At 44.3% G+C, this 16,025-nt stretch overlaps 1 protein-coding gene across 1 annotated transcript in view; it reads left to right on the top strand.

Moving 5' to 3' along the window:
- The window catches only part of zbtb16a (zinc finger and BTB domain containing 16a), a 66,718-nt gene that overhangs the window by 10,097 nt on the left and 40,596 nt on the right, over positions 1–16,025 (top strand). The window lies entirely within an intron of this gene.

Consider the following 16,025-nt stretch of genomic DNA (forward strand, 5'->3'; position numbering starts at 1 on the left):
TGGAACTAATTGCCCAAACTTAGATGTGCTTTAGAACCTCCGATTGCCTCAGCTGCCAGCGCCGACACAAACATATCCACCGCCTCCCCAATCGGTCGCTTTCACAACACTCCACCCCAAACAGAATTAAACTTTCAAAAGAAGAATCGGGTAAAATGACCATCTTGTGCGCCCAAACGGCTGTCGTCCATCGGCGCTCGGTCTTTTCGGCTTTGTGTAGTAGTAAAGCGTCTGCCCTGTCTTTTTCGGAAGGGCGGAGCGCCGCACATGGGATCCCCGCCACCATTCCACCGTGCCAGTAATTGTCCCGATGGCCCATATTTGCCCTAGTTCCCTGCAGCCGTGCGTTCTTGAGACTGTGCATGTGCGGCGTCTAGTGCCAGACTGTGGCACTTCGCACCGTAGTGTCTGCCGTCTACTCGGCTGCCCTGGCTATCGCGCCTGTTCAAAGAGGCAAGAAGGCCTCTAAGGCCGTTTTATGATTTTATTGGCTTGGGAAGAAGCATTCTTGTCAAGGTGTCAGACCGTTAGCTCCATTAAGACCGCACAGTCACGTGGTGAAGAGGATTAAGACCTGTACAATGCAATGTGCGCGCCGATTGGGGAATACTTGCCATCTGATTTAGGACGTTTCTGTCCACGGTTTCCTTTGCGGCCACGATTCCAGTTTTCTGCTCGGTTCTAAAAACAGGTCGCCTGTGATTTCCCACCGCTTACATAAACCTGCGTAAAGCTGCAGGCTGCAGCCGGGGAAAGTCCTTGTAAACGTCTTTCATTGGCACTAAAAGTACTCGGCTAATGACTTTTTGGTTAATCCGGCGAGGGCGGCGGTGTGCGAGTCGTCGCACGCATGATTCGTTTGCTTATTTGACTTGCCACCAGCGAGAATAATCATGCTAATAAGAACACACTTTACTTTGTCTAGAACTAACACAATTCGTTGCTCTCGTGACCTCGTTTCTGCGTGTGAACTTAAGCTCGCTTTTAAAGTTGTCAGTTCGGTTATGATCATCGTTCTCCTTGAGGATTTGTATTTTGAATAATTGAGTGTTTTCTGCACCGATAATGACGCAAATACCACACGTGCGGGTTCGAATCGGCGCCTCGGGCCATCTCGCTCGTCAGAAGGCAGAAATGTGATCCACTCCGCCACCGTTCCTGCAGAAAAGGGTTATCCATAAATTAAATCAGCGAATGGGGTGCTATGTTGAATATAAAATATGAATCCTCAAATTTGGAAATCCTCCATCAAACGTAACACCTCGTTGCACTCGAACCCAAACAAGATGAAGAAATATGACGCAAGGGGGCGGCCCGGCGCAGCAACGCCTTTGTCTGCATAATGTCAGATTAGTTGCGATTCAACTTGTCGGCCATATCAACTTTTTAAGCGCTACGACTGATCGATCAAAGGTTCCCTGTAAACGCAGTCTGAATAAATTCAGACTTTTTTTTTTCTATTTCTACACATCCACGTTGGCATTGATTCCTAATAATCTCCCCTGAGCATCACGCCGAAGAATAAACTCTCCTAGCGTCAGATAATCCGACAGATGTGCACGGCCGGCTCCCGCCCGCATCTTAGGGGCGCAATGACTAAGACTGAACTTTATCCTCTTGTAGCCACAATACACGGCGACGCTGCACAAACATTACAATGCAAACATGCTAACTTGACTTTACGTCAATCGTTGACGTTTTTCATGAGCGTGCGCTTTTCCTGCGCGGGCGGTAGATCAGATCAGATCGGAAGTAGCATAAGTGATGGTCTACCTACTTGTCAATTGGTGTCAGTGCTGATGATGAAGTGAACAGATTTCGGGATTCAGATCCATGTCAACCGTAATCTACTGTGGATTTAAAACAAAAGATCCCGTTACGCAATCCATTGTCTGATATAACGTGTGGATATTGTCAGAGACGGCAAAATGTCCCATATGATATGAGAAGAAACAAAAATGTGGCACCTACATGAATTTGATGAAATGAAAAGTTGTATTTGTCGCAGTAGCAAGGTGAGGTTTCCACTCAGAAGACAAAAGTTGTTTCATTTGGAAAAGGGCTCTTGTAAGCGGCAGCCTAGCAGCGGCCCTGGCGTAATACAGCGCGAATAAAGCGCCACGACGTTGCATTTGTTAACACGCCAGTCTTGAATGCATTCTCACCACACGTCTTTTTTCTGAACTCGACAGAAAGCGAACTCCATCAGTGGCTTTGTTCCCGGCTACAATGGCAAAGTGCCATTTTGACGCTGTTAAAGCAAGATTTGCCTTTTGTTCACGCTACCTGAGGCATCCTTGAATGTAGTATTTTATTCAGCAGCGTCATCATTCTATACTCCAGTCCGGTGCGTGCAAAACCTTGGGGAGAAGAAAAAAAAAAAGTTTAAAGCACATTGTCACTTACAGCCTTGGAGTCCAGAAACCGAAATCAGAAAATTGGAGTACGTGCATAATTGCAGCGCGTTAAAGCGTTTCCTCATATGTCATGTTTACGCTTTGTGTCTCTTTCCTCGATTGCATCACGCTACTAATTAAAGCCGTCCGGTGCTAGGAGGCAAGAACGGGTCCCATGTATATTCTGCGTGGTGCTCTTTTTATTAATATTGACAAGAATGACTACAAAGAGAAACTGGTTTTGTTTCTACCGACTTACATGCTCCCGTTGCTTTTAGTGTGAGGCAGGGGTGTCAAACTCATTTTTTTCGTGGGCCGCGTTCTAGTCATAGCTTCTTTCGGAGGGCCATTATGACTGTCAACCCAAATAAATGTATGAGCACCTCATATTATGTACAGTAAAAGCTACAAAACAAACTGACAAATAACTCGTTTTCAAATCAGACGAGTAAAAACTGGTCAAATATTTAAAAAAGTAACGACACACGAATTTGATGCACAATTTGTCTTCGCGGGCCACATAAAATGATGTGGTGAGCCGTACCTGGCCCCCGGGCCTTGAGTTTGACACCTGTGGTGTAAGGTGTGTTTGTTTGCCTGCCAGCAGCAACTTCCTGCTTTGCGGTTTTTGATCTTATTCAGCATATGGCGCAATGTGCTCAGGCTTGCCATTAAGGAAGTGATTGTGTCACACAGGAAACAGAGCATCCCTCATTCGAGCAACACTTCGTTTATTCTTAGAACATCGGCGGCAAGTTTACTCGGATTCACCCGAGGGAGGAAGTGAAAACTACATTGTGGCCATTTTACCGATGTTCGAGATCGTTTTGATGGACCGATGTAATGGCGCGGTTACATAACGCTTGGGTTGGACACCCTTTAATTTTTGGGTGCTGCTGTTTTGGTTGGCAAGAATGTTCAAATGAGCTCAGTTTGGAAAAGCCAGCAATTGCATGAACATTGATTGAGCTTTTTGGAGTTTTGTCTTGTGGCGTGCCATCTTCTCGTGACTGGCTCATATTCATTCAGCACTTTTGGATATGTGGCAATAATGTTTCCGTTTGTGGCATTTGAGAAATGTTGACACGAGCTCTTGTTTTGCTTGCACTCGGCTTGCACTGCTTTGTATGCCACTTTTGGCAGGCACCTGCCTTCCAGACGCAAAATCACCCGGCGCAGTTGAGCTCGGGTTTTACAAAGCACATTGCGTGCGTTCCCCGAAGGCCCAAAAAAAACACAATGCGGCAAATTAGCGCAACTGGCACCACATCAGTTTCCGCATCTGTTTCCACCTGTTTTGCACGTGCAAAACTTTTGGGTGAGCCCAACTGCCAGTGTTAATCATATGTTCTGTCCAGTATGCGGTAAAATGTTGGTGTCCAGCAGCTCGCAACTCTCTCCGAGCTGGAGATAAGCCATGAGCTCGTATGCAAACGTTTAGCCCCTCCCCCTTCGCACACATTAGCAATCAACGGCGACTTCCTTCAGAACCGGACTGACATGTTTGGAATGGATGCTTTTGCCCATGCCCATTGTCTGGCGCTCAAGCCTCGCGTGGTTTTCGGACAAAGGTCATTCATGCCGACAGCATAAAGCTCTGGCCATTAGCGCTTGATGAATGACCTGGCCTACCGGTCAAGCCTTGACCTCCCCCCCCCCCTCTGTGTTCTAATCTACTCCTTGCGAGGTGAAGATTCCAGTTGGTCAAGCTTTACTGTATGTGTTTGCCCACCAAGCGCTATTAGACGCCGCACAAATTTGCCGAAACACACATGCGTGCAAACACGCACACAGGATGCTCTCGGTCCTTATCTCTGCTGCTTTTAGGACAGCTGTTGAGTGCAAGAGGCTGACCTCTGACCCCTCCCCACCCAGCGCCTCCTTCCCACCAAACACTAGTACAACCGGCACGACAACCCCCAACCAACCCTCAATAAATTCCTTCTCCCCTTTTTGCAAGCACCCGCACAAAAGCACACCCGCTTTTGGCTTTAAATTTGTCTTGAAAACTCTCCCAACTTATTGATCACAACACTTTTATTGGTGCTTATTTCATATGGAAGGCAAAAGTTGATATTTAGTTCTTTTGTAGCAGCCCAGCCCCCTCTTAACTGTCTGAGAACACGTAGGGGAGGGGAGGGGGGGGGGTCTTCAGGCGAGGACCTGACAAGAGGGTCTTTACCTACTTTTCATCTCCGCTGAAACTCTTTTTACCTTAACCCATTTGTTCTTCTACGTTTTGGGTTTCCGCCCGGGGGGCTCTCTCTCTTGTCTACGCACAAGAAACAAATGTAATAGAGGAATGAACGGCGTCTGGCCAGGTGATACTTAGTAATACCAGAAAGTCCAGTTTGCGCCTGAATCAATCCGCTTTTTTTTTTTTTTTCCATTTTAATCGCTTTCAGTTGTGGTTGTGCAGTTTTCAAAACTCAAACATCCAATTATGACGAAATGAGGTTAGTGATACCGATGGATCAATCGACCTTTAGTTGACTTTAGGGAGTGCTTTTAACAGACGTTGCGTAATCGGCAAAGAAACACAAGCGAGGTGTCGCTTGAATAATAATGTTGCTAATACTGGAAAGTTGACTTAGCACATCAATCGATCAATGTTTGTCCAATTTAAATGCTTTTGAATATAATCTGCAAGTCTGAGTATGAGCAGGTTCTCATCTTAAGTATGGAGAAGAGTGAAATTATTTGAAGAAATAAGGTTGACATTGCCAAAGTCTTCACTTTTGGGATTAATCAATGGTTTGAGTTGAGGGGCCAGCAAATATTTTTGGTGCACAGCCCAAAGTTTGGCTGCACTTTTGGTTCAAACATTTAAAGCCTCGGTTGTTTTGTTCTACCGATTTTAAAAAAAAAAAAAAAAAAAAAAAAAATGCAATTAGAAATCAATTTGTATTTGAAGCACAAAGTAGAAATGCAAAGAAAACAGCACTCTTGACAATTGTGCCAGCTCCCGCCGGACACATTGATTGATGAATTAGCGACGCCCTTATTAGCGAATTGACCGTCTCTCTTGATGATCAAACACGCCTGCTCTTATTAGACCTTGCTGAACATTTGGCTTGTTCCCAGAATTGAACTCAGCTCTCGCTTTCTTGAAAATGTGCACGTCAAACTCGCAGGCCTCAGTTGGCTTTTTGTAGACAATTATGAGCTCTTGGCGTATCCATTTTGTTTTTTACCACAGAGCACCAGCAGTTAAAGAAGCTAAAATTTTGAATAGTTAGAAGTCCAAAAAGAAGCCATGTCGCCGCTTGGGCCACACGGTGATTGAAAGCAGAACCCAAATTACAAATAATCGGCCCCTTGACCTTTCGCCAAACGATACCTCGGGCGTTTGCATTGTACGGGCATCTTGTGGTGACCCCGTTAACCCTCGCCCGACCCGGGAAGGAAGTAGCCGCCAATCATGCACTCGGAGTCCAAGTGACGCCCGATGGCTATCTTGGTCCTGCCAGGGTTGGGCTGTGGTGGACTGAGGAGGACCTGATTGGTTGCCGCCTCTGTCCACATGCTTTTCATACCTTCTGCTTGCAATCAGTCACAATTCAAGCAGAGAGATTCGACCAAATGTACTCGGCGTGTTCTGGTGTTCCGAATATTATTGATTATTTTCTACCAGTTGTGAATTGGGTTTATTTTATTTGTTTGAAATCTTGATGCGCTTCTGTCCTTGAAATAGAACATCAGGTTCATAACCGGCCTCAAAACAAAACTGAATTGCGACAAGCAAGAGCAAATTGTATTATAAAGCACGATTTGTAAATGGGCTCCACCTTAGCGTAAATGTCGGGGGGGGAGACGGGGGTCTGCGCTCGCTCCCTCCCTCCCTGATCTGTCGGCACGTATCCGCCGCTCAATCGCTCTCGCCGGGGCCGCGGCGGCTTCCCTAACAGCTCAGTATGGCTCTTCCATTAATCAAAGACACTTCCAGTGTCCCATTACAGAAACACTGCTACTCGGCCTGTCTTGAGCTGACAGCTCACCAATTCATCTTCTCTGAGAACAAAAAAAAAAAAAAACAAAGGTAAAAAGGGGGGGCATTGTGGCACACCGTGGCTTTTACCTGTTCAAGCACCGGGCTGTTAAGAGCTCGGGAAGACCCCTCTGAAATTGTTTTCTCTAGGTCAGGCAAACAACAAAAACGGTAAATTGCTTGTCTGGGCTTAAACGCGCCTTGGGGGGAGGTGTGTGTGTGTTTACGGCAAGGCAACCGGGGAGACAGGCGGAATAAGAAGATGGAGATGTGTTTGTTAAGAGGCACGCCTTTGAATGACGCCCCCGGTGCGCTTTTAGCCAAACGACCCCAACGCTGTCATGACACCTGGGCGCAGCGTCTCGCTAAGTACGCTAGCCTGCCGGCTCTCAGCACAAACGTTTCTTTCGACAATCGACGAGGCGAGGCAACTTTATTTGCATTTTTATATTATCATATTATTATTTATATTATTATAGCACATTTTAACTCCATTTGCTTCATATGGTTCAAGTACAAGCAGCAAAATCATTTCAAAATGTAAAAGTCCGGCCAATTTAGCAGCTGCTGCAATCAACATGTGCTCAATCTGTGAACAAGATGGCTGCCCAGTTTGATTTCCTTTCTCCCCCTGGAAAAAAACAAAACCGTTTTATAACCACCCAGTGTGGTGGAATGGTTTTCATTAAGATCAAATATTTGTTGCTTTTTCTTCTGTTTCTGTTCGAACATGAAAGGACAGTGTGGGCTGCACGCTCTTTTTTTTTTTTTTCCTTTCTCTTTTTCCCATTCCTCCCATCTCCATTTGATTGGCATAGTGGGGCAAAGGCCAGTTGGCACAAAGCTATTCCGAGGGGCAAATAGAGACATTATTACTTAACGTGTGTGTGTGTGTTGCGGCCCCACCGGGCTATTAATTACCTTCTCTGTAACGTTGCATCTGCTGCGACGGGGCCGCCGAGCAGCTTGCCAACATGAGCGCTCCCTCGCGTCCGTCTCCGCAGACCTCAGCTGCACTCTCACTGGAAGCCTTATTGGATTGCATCTACATGTATGATTGATTCAGCACCTCAAGCACACACACACACACACACACGCGCATATTTAGACAGAGTATAAAAAAAAATAAAAAAAAGAAGCAATCCCAGCTGGCACATATTGAACAAAGCATGAACCTCGCTAAGATGCTCACTCTGTTCGAGACAGTTGGGACATTTTGTGCAGCAGATGTTTGATTTGCAATTTTGGAAGCGAAGCCAAAAAAAAAAAAAAAAAAAAGCTTTTTTTTTTTTCTGTCAAAGTGGCAACAGACTGCATGAGAAGCACATTTTGATTGGATGTCAGCAAAGACAAAAAGACCCAGTGATGAGCGTCAGACTTTCCGCCCAACAAAAAACAAATTTGGAGACTGTAGACATTAAAGTGTATTACCGACTAAGAAATAGTGAAAATTAAAAGTCTAATCTTTCTCTAGTTGTAAATTTGTGTGGCAACGTTGCTTTGTCTGTATGTGCCCAGCCACCCTAAGAAAGAAAAATTGTTTTGTTGATGAACGTGATTTCTATTCATTTCAATGGTGTGCTTTTTTTTGAGCGTGCGTGACAATACAACTCACGAGTCTGTACTTTGAAACGCACCTATAAGCGGCCAGGCTATTTTGCAAAGCACGGCGTGCGATTTTGCGGCCTCCCGGCAGATGTTCTGATGAGCTTCCAACTTTCCAAGCAGTGAGCGTGACAGTGGGAATGAACATGAATCACTAAATTGAAATCATAGAGAGGAAGGCTTTGTTTTTCCCATTAATTATTAAAAGGCGCTTTTGTAAAAGTGACACATTTTGGCACATGGAAATCATGATTAATATTATGCAACAATAGTCACAATAAACTACAGTGAAGATTCAAAGTGGTTGAGTGTGAGCTCATACAATTTTGAATTCTGACCACAATAAGAAGGGAAACAAGAACAATGTGTTGTAATGTAATTGTAATTGATTTTCATATTATGTATTATTTGTGCCCTCTCTGCATCCATTGCAGCCTGGTGATCCTGAAAGGGGGATCCTTTCCCTTCTCAAGGTTTCTCATTTTCCCCTGGTAGGGTTTTTTTTTTAGTTTTTCCTTGCCCTTTGGGGAGCTTAAGATCAGGGGATGCTTTGAGAAGAATTGTCAATTTTTTTGTCTATGTGAAGCCCTTTGAGACTGCTTGTGATTTAGGGCTATACAAATAAACTTGACTTGACTTGACTTGACTTGACTTGACTTGACTTGACTTGACTTGACTTGACTTGACTGTAATCTAAAATCAACATTATAAGTGCCAAGTATTGGTTTGTAGCATTATAACACCACAACATTGATGCTAGTTTCATTCGCTTGTCTATCACGTTTTCTATTGTTTGTTGGCAACAAACTAATGGCGACGCTTGGCGATGAACAACTGTAAATTCAAATATTTTTCCTTGGCCGCCCTGTTGCTTTATGTATGTAAACGTGTCGCAGCGATGCTCCTCGGCAACACATAAAACGAGTCCACCGCCGTTCCACCTCCTAATGAAAGCGTTCCGCAAGCATTTAAAGCTACATTAACGTCCCATTGGAATGAGCCACTACATTATCCGTCATGTAGTCCGTCACGGTGGCGGCGGTGGGCGTACGAGTGTGACGCTCGCTCTCACTACCTCGGCCTCGACGCCCAGACGCTACTTTTTCAATGCTGCGAGCCGGCGGCCAAAGAGCTGTCAGCACATATTTTACCCTTTCACTCGCTTGCTCTTGTAGTTTCCGTTTTTGTTCCCCCTCTCCTGCAGCTGTGTAACCTCATGTTGTGTGTAAGTGTGTGTGTGTGTGTGTACATACCATAATAGTGGCACGGCTCCAGCGCGAGGCTTTAAAAAGCGTTTATGTTGGGTATTATTAGATTTGACTTGCATCTGCTGCCGTGTTAAAGAGACGCAGTACATTAGAAAGAGGCTTGCGGTGAAAAGCTCCCCTGGCGTCTCGCCAGCGAGGCCTTCGTTTACACTCGTGCTGAAAACCGCGCCAATTTCAGAAGCTACAGTGTCATGGCGGGACATATGCAATATGAAAAAAAATATGTATGTTCTTTAATCATTTTCACATATGTTGTTCAAATTGAAATTGTTCAAACACGTTTTTAAATTCCATAGGCACATGGGCTAACGAGTAGCATCCATGTGGCTGTGTTGTTAGTTGTAAACAATTTTCTGCACACAAATAGTGCAGCAACACTTGTAGACAGACAGAAAATAAAGCAACCAGAAACATTTTTTTGGTCTCAGTCCCCGTGGGTGATATGTTTGAAGCATTGTTTTCGATTCTCAAATTGTTTCTATTTCCGTTTGGCGCATTTTCTAGTCATGATGGCGTTTTTCTCACACTTCATAGCAGAGTTGTTGATGACGCAGTTTCACTTAACAAGACGCTCATTTCTGAGGTGTTTTCTCGGAAGTACTTTCCAGAACACAAAGGTTTCTAGTGTTTGATGTCGGAGGGTAAATTGTGGATGACGTACGGTTTATCTCCTCCTCGTTCTTTTTTTCAGAAAACAAGAAAAGACCGTTTTTTTGGCGAGCCATTTTCTTATTTTTACCAAGCAACCGATTCAAACGCTGCGTTTTGTGGCCGAATCCAAAATTTCTCACATGACCATCAAGGCTGATTCAAAGCGACAAATTCTCAGCACGGACCGCCCCTTCCATTCAGCGGCTGCCGCTCAGCCGTCACACCTGCTTGCCCAACTTCCCCGCCTACATACATTAGGATGCCGCCGAGGAGGGGAGGGGAGGGGGGGGGGAGCACGGCGACAAGAAAGCGCATCGTTTAGGTAGGTCAGGAGAAGAGTAGAAACTCAAAAGGAATAAAAGCAAAGTACTGTTATGTCATATCCACAGACGGCAGGTTTGGGAAGCTCCGGGGAGGATGGGCGTACTGCTGCTGCTGCTAGAAATAGGAGCAATTGTCACACTTCATTATCTTTGCCAAGACTGTGCCAGTCACATTGAATCATTCCCACCGGGATCAAAACTTTTATTCCAAATGAAACATCAATAAAGAAACAGTTGTGGAAGATTCGGAATTCATGTCAGCTTTTTTTTTTTTACACAATATTATCTCCCCATCTTTTTTTTTTAACACATATTTTTGTAAATCTATCCTGGTTGCGTAATGGTTTGAGAGATCTGCCCAAAAACATTCAAGAAAAAATTCAGATGACAATTCCAGACAAGCAAGCGTGTTTGCACGGGCAACGAGACACCGACGTGGTCGGAATGTTGAGCGACGGCCAGTCGACATCTGGGAAGCGGCACAAGCAAGGCTTGTTGTTGTTTTTTTGTTTTTTTTTTCACCAAATATTTAGTGATTAAAATGATATGAGATTGAATTGGTCACCTGCAGAATGCCCACGAGTTAGTTTTTTTGGATCTGAGTCATAAATGTGTTGACTTGATTTGGCGAGTGATGCAACAAGGTGAAATGCAAATCTTCCATCTGCGGCGCTTCCATCTTTACGACTCGGCAGATTTTGAAGCCATTACTGTGTTTAACTCCGATTAGCGCAGCTTTTGCCGCCTTTTTTCTTCGTCGTCTTCATTTATAATTCAAAGAGATTGTTGCACATCCCTATCAAACGGCCAACTGTGCGGAATTTATTTTGAATGACGAAACATGAATGTTCAAATGTATGCAAGAATTTTAAACTTTTCAAAAGTCGAATTCAACTAAACTGTCCTCGGCGGTACTTTTGAGCAGCGCTTGTGGTAAAGTGGCATTCAAACAAAAATAATCTAGCACACAGCAAAGTGTCAGGTTATTTTTAAATCCTATGGCGCTCCCCCTCCCACTTCTGCCGCCTTTGACTCTTGTTTTGACACTGCGCCTTTAGGGAATCTCCCCAGACAAAACTTTTCCACCAAGGTCAAAACTTTGATGTGCCGTCATTTTCATCTTACCTAGGCGCCGCAATCTGCATTTAGCGTGTCTTCTTCTTTTTTTTTCCTCCCTCTCTCTCTCTGTCTCCCATCTCGCCTGTGTTTTATTGATGTAACAGGTGCTTAGCGCGACAGACAGCGGCAGTCAAAATAATGTGCTGTGTTTGGCTTTCAGGCTGCCAGCTAAACTTAGACATCTTTGAGGTTTTTCTGCCACTTGATGGAAGGTGATGCCACTGCATTATGCATGAGGCGAGAGGGAACACTTTGTCTGGCTGCTTTTTATAGGCGCTTCCCTTCCACACACACAGAAATATATATAGTTTTTTTATATATACATTTCTATACATGCCGGAGTTTCTCAGATCAGATAAAATGCAACATGAAAAATGGCAGCTCTGATACTTCAAGTCAGCGAGGTTTGGCTTTAACAAAACTATTTTTTATACACGTGGCGTCTTACTTACTGGCGTGTATCTTTTAAGGTCTCAAAATGGAAAATCTGGGCCATTGTGATTTTTTTTTTCACCCTCTTTATCTTTATTTAACCAGCCTTGTTGAAAAAGAGCAACACTTTCATACATTGCTCATGAATCAGTGTGAAACTGGCATTTTACAGTAACTTTGTTGGATTTCTATATAAAAAAATAAATTGGGGGGGGTGCCCCATGCCCCCCCGACAGTTCTAGTTAAGTGTAATTGATCTTATAGAGTAAATGGCAACTTTAATTTGAGGGAATTTTTAATAAAGTTGCTAATCTTTTTTCTTATCTATCTTTTCTTAAGTAAATCTTAATTTGACATTCTTTTTATTATCTTTAATATTTAAAATCAGTGATTAGTATAACACTTGTTTAGTGTTTGAAATGAATAAAGCAGCATCTTGTGTTTCTCTGACCTCCCTTGGCCTGGAGGCTTCCGGCATTTGTGCTTGTGTGGTGGCACAAAGTCGTTGATATGTACGGGAGGACTCTGAGGGGATAAACAGCGGCGTTACGACAGCCCGCCTGATATATTTTGACTGAGCGCAGACACAGGAAATTGGGAGCAGGGTAAAATGATAGAAAAGGAGCGTTTTTTTTTTTTTTTTTACCGATTCTCCAGACAGCCACAAAATGGAGCCATGTAAATGTTTTTGACTGCGATAGACGTCGCGCGAGTGTGTGCCTGCGACAAATCGATGAGGTGTCACTTTTGTCCCTGTTGTTTTTTTATCATTAAGTGCGGCCTATAATCGAGTTACATTCAGACAGCTTTCTTTTTTTTTCCCCCCCTAGGATGCTAATTGGTCATCTACCCTTAATGGACCAGAGAAAAAAATAAACCTCTTAAAACTAATAATCAATAATGGACAACATTGCAATCAGACGTTAACATTAGCATCTAAATCAGGGGTGTCAATCTTATTTTTGTCGCGGGCCGCATCATAGTCATGGTTTCCTTCGAAGGGCCATTGAAATTGCCAACCCAAATAAATGTCTGAATGTCTCAAATTATATGTAGTGTACGGTACTCAACAAACTAGTGAATGACTAGATGAAAACAGAGACTAAGAAAAACTGTTAATATATTTAAAAAATATGAATGGTAATAAAAATTGCTAGCAATAGATCTATTTTTTTAAAAGTGAAAATAATTAGTCATTTTAATATTGACATATGAATTTCATGCACAATTTGTCTTCGCGGGCCACATAAAATGATGTGGGAGGCCGTATCTGGCCCTCGGGCCTTGAGTTTGACACATGTGATCCATGATAACTTCAAATAGATTGTAATGCTCAATGACAAAATGTGTGTAATCAGGCGAATGATTGTTGCCGCAAGCGAGATATCAGCAATGTCAAAATAGACTTAAATCCACTTTGTACATGTTTTTCGCGAGGAAGTGTGTCAAATCTTCAGTTTGATGTCATTCTTATTTCATAAGCTAATTTTGCGATGGCTTAAAAACAATCATTCTAAGAAGAAGGCCTTTTTTTGGGGGACGGTAGAAGAAGAAAAGAAGTCAATTTCCTTCCAGAATGCCAACATCCCTAAAGCACGAGTTCAATTCTTGCCGCAATTATGCTTTCTTTTTCTTCTGGGCCGCCGGATGAATTAGCAAACAAGTAGGCCGGTGCGCCGCAGCAGCCTGGCTTCAATTTACCGCCTCTTATCAATTGGCTGGCTACCCTTTTATCTTTTAGTGTTTTCTTCTTCTCTCCATCTCAAGCCGCACATCCCTCTGTTCTGTTTTCTCTCTCTTTCTCGCTCTCTCTCTACCGCAGCTTTTTATTTACGAACGTCGTTCCAGGTAGTTTTATCGCTGCCTTCAAGGAAGCGCCGGATGCGGGAGAAAAATAAGAGGATGGACGGAAGATAGAGAGCAACACTTTCAAGGCCGCGACAAGAGAGGGGCAAAAAAGGCTTGGCAATCACATCAGACTTTTTGCCGGCTCAAATTTAGGCAGGAGTGCGACTTGTATTGTTTTGGTTTTTCACCCTTTCTTTGTGTGCATCCTAGCGAGCTGTTTTGTTTACCGCGCTAACGTGAAAAAATTGCCAGCCACGGGGTCCTTTAATTTATTTCACCCACAGCGGCAGTGATATACGACCAGACGAGTCCACCGGCAAAATTGGGAGACAGACAAAAAATAAATAAAAATTCCAAGGGGTGGCAAGCTGTTACGACTCCATAACGCAATTCGCATTTGGAGCGCCGGCGTTTTAGTTTTACGAGGACGTGATTAGCATATGTTTTGTTGACATCAATTTGAAATTTACGGCGCTTGTCAAAAGTGAGTGTCGGACAAAGTCGATTATTAAGCTGGCAAATGGCCTGAGAGAGTTTTATGTGAACTTCCTTAATGGCTGCAGTCAGTCTGTTTCAAATCACCCGCACGCGCACACACAAACACTAATCATGCATTTCAGAAAGACGGCACTTAGAAAAGCGACTGGAGCGTGCGGGCGGGCAGGCGTATATCTCTGAGCAGAATCATGAGCTGTGACAATTTACTATCCTTTTACATCTCGTTAAACTTTGCCGTGGTGATCAATCGCGTGACGCGGCGGTGGCGATGGATGATGCTCCAGTCTGTAAGCGGATATAAAATGCTTGTTAAAAGTTGGCCAAGTGTGTGAAGTGGGACTAAACAAATCTCAGGACGCACTGTATGAAACCTTTTATCCGACTGGCAGTCAAAATGGAGACTGTGCAGGATGATAGCTTAGAAAAGGTTTTGGCCATTTTGAAATGTGACTATCTAATTTGAAGTCGAGTCGAATTTGACACAATAGACTTGGCCGGCGACACACACACACACATTGATGTATGGCACGGTTCCCAATTGGAGTGGCCTTAATAAGACCATCCATACCTTATCAGTTGTGTGTCTGGGCGACACAATAGTCAGATTGAGAGGCCACACAAAAGGCTTTTGAAAGGCTTTGTGCGTCTTGTGTGTTGCGCTTTACCGCTTAAGTGTGTTTTTTTTCTTATCTTGGCAAAAGTGTGTACTTCACCTATGATCCTTAACGGGGGGGAGAGGGAGGTGGGAAAAAAAAATCCGTCCTTTGTCCGCTGCCTTTTGTCCAGCACGTCGCTCGTTGGCGAATTCGTGTCGTGCCGACGGACATTTTGTCAAAGGGAATGGCAGTCATTTGGATTCAATCTGTCTTAAGACTTTGACATCCGTCGGGCTCCTTTTAAGATGGATGAACTCCACCAGAGTTCCAAATTGTAAACTACACAAACATGGGTTGCTCTGTCTCTTTAAGGCCTTCCTCTCTCTCTCTCTCTTAATGAACCTGCCTAATGGTGACATCATGATTTTTCTTGGAAAGAACAGCATTCCGTACGGGACAAGCATGACACGGCGTGCCTTGCGGTACACCACAACATGCCATTCAAAAAAGGGAGCAGAGTGTTTTCCCGATGAATGTTAGCATGATGCTATGCCGGGCGGCAAATAAACCCAACCCGTCTTGTCGGAGGAAATGACTTCCAGTACGGAGCTGCTGTACAGCCTGACCGGATAAGGTCACGCACCTTGGCAACGTAGCCTAGCCTCGCTAGATTGCTATCGATTCGTCCAATTACGCGTATGAGCGACTGGTGCCCGGATACAATCGTTCCCGTTCCTCTCGTCCCTGAATCTCGTCGAGGCCGAAAAATTGCGCCTTTTCCGCAAACCCGTTCCATGTTTGCGGAAAAGGCGCAATTTTGCTTCTGAGCCGCGTGTCAGTTCACCGAAGTCGAAGTGTGTCCATTTGCATTCGACGCGTGACATCCATCAGTCATGTTTTTTTTTTTTTTGGGAGCGGCACCACCACCGCCTGCTTGGGTTTGGTTGAAAAACAGCAAGATGGATGGCTGTCATCTCCCCGCCCGAGCTGAGTGGATCGCTTATCAAGGGCGTTGTTTGTCCTCGAGAATTTGCCGGGGTGATGGCTCACCGGAAGGAGCCCGCCATTTCATTTTTAGTTGACATTTGTTGACATTTTGTCTGGGAAGGCGCTCGCCAGCCGCAACATCCGGCGAAGCGCTGTACCCAAAAATGAGAAGATCATCCAGATGAAATCTATAAATTAGCCACGTAGCGGACGCAATGATCTTCTCAGTCGTCATCTCGACTCCTCGCCGTCGTCTCGAATATGACGACGTGTTGCCTTTTATGAGATTTCCGAATCGTCAAGTGATCAGACTT

The sequence above is a fragment of the Syngnathus scovelli genome, chromosome 15 (assembly GCF_024217435.2).
Source record: "Syngnathus scovelli strain Florida chromosome 15, RoL_Ssco_1.2, whole genome shotgun sequence".
In the NCBI taxonomy this organism is placed as follows: domain Eukaryota; kingdom Metazoa; phylum Chordata; class Actinopteri; order Syngnathiformes; family Syngnathidae; genus Syngnathus; species Syngnathus scovelli.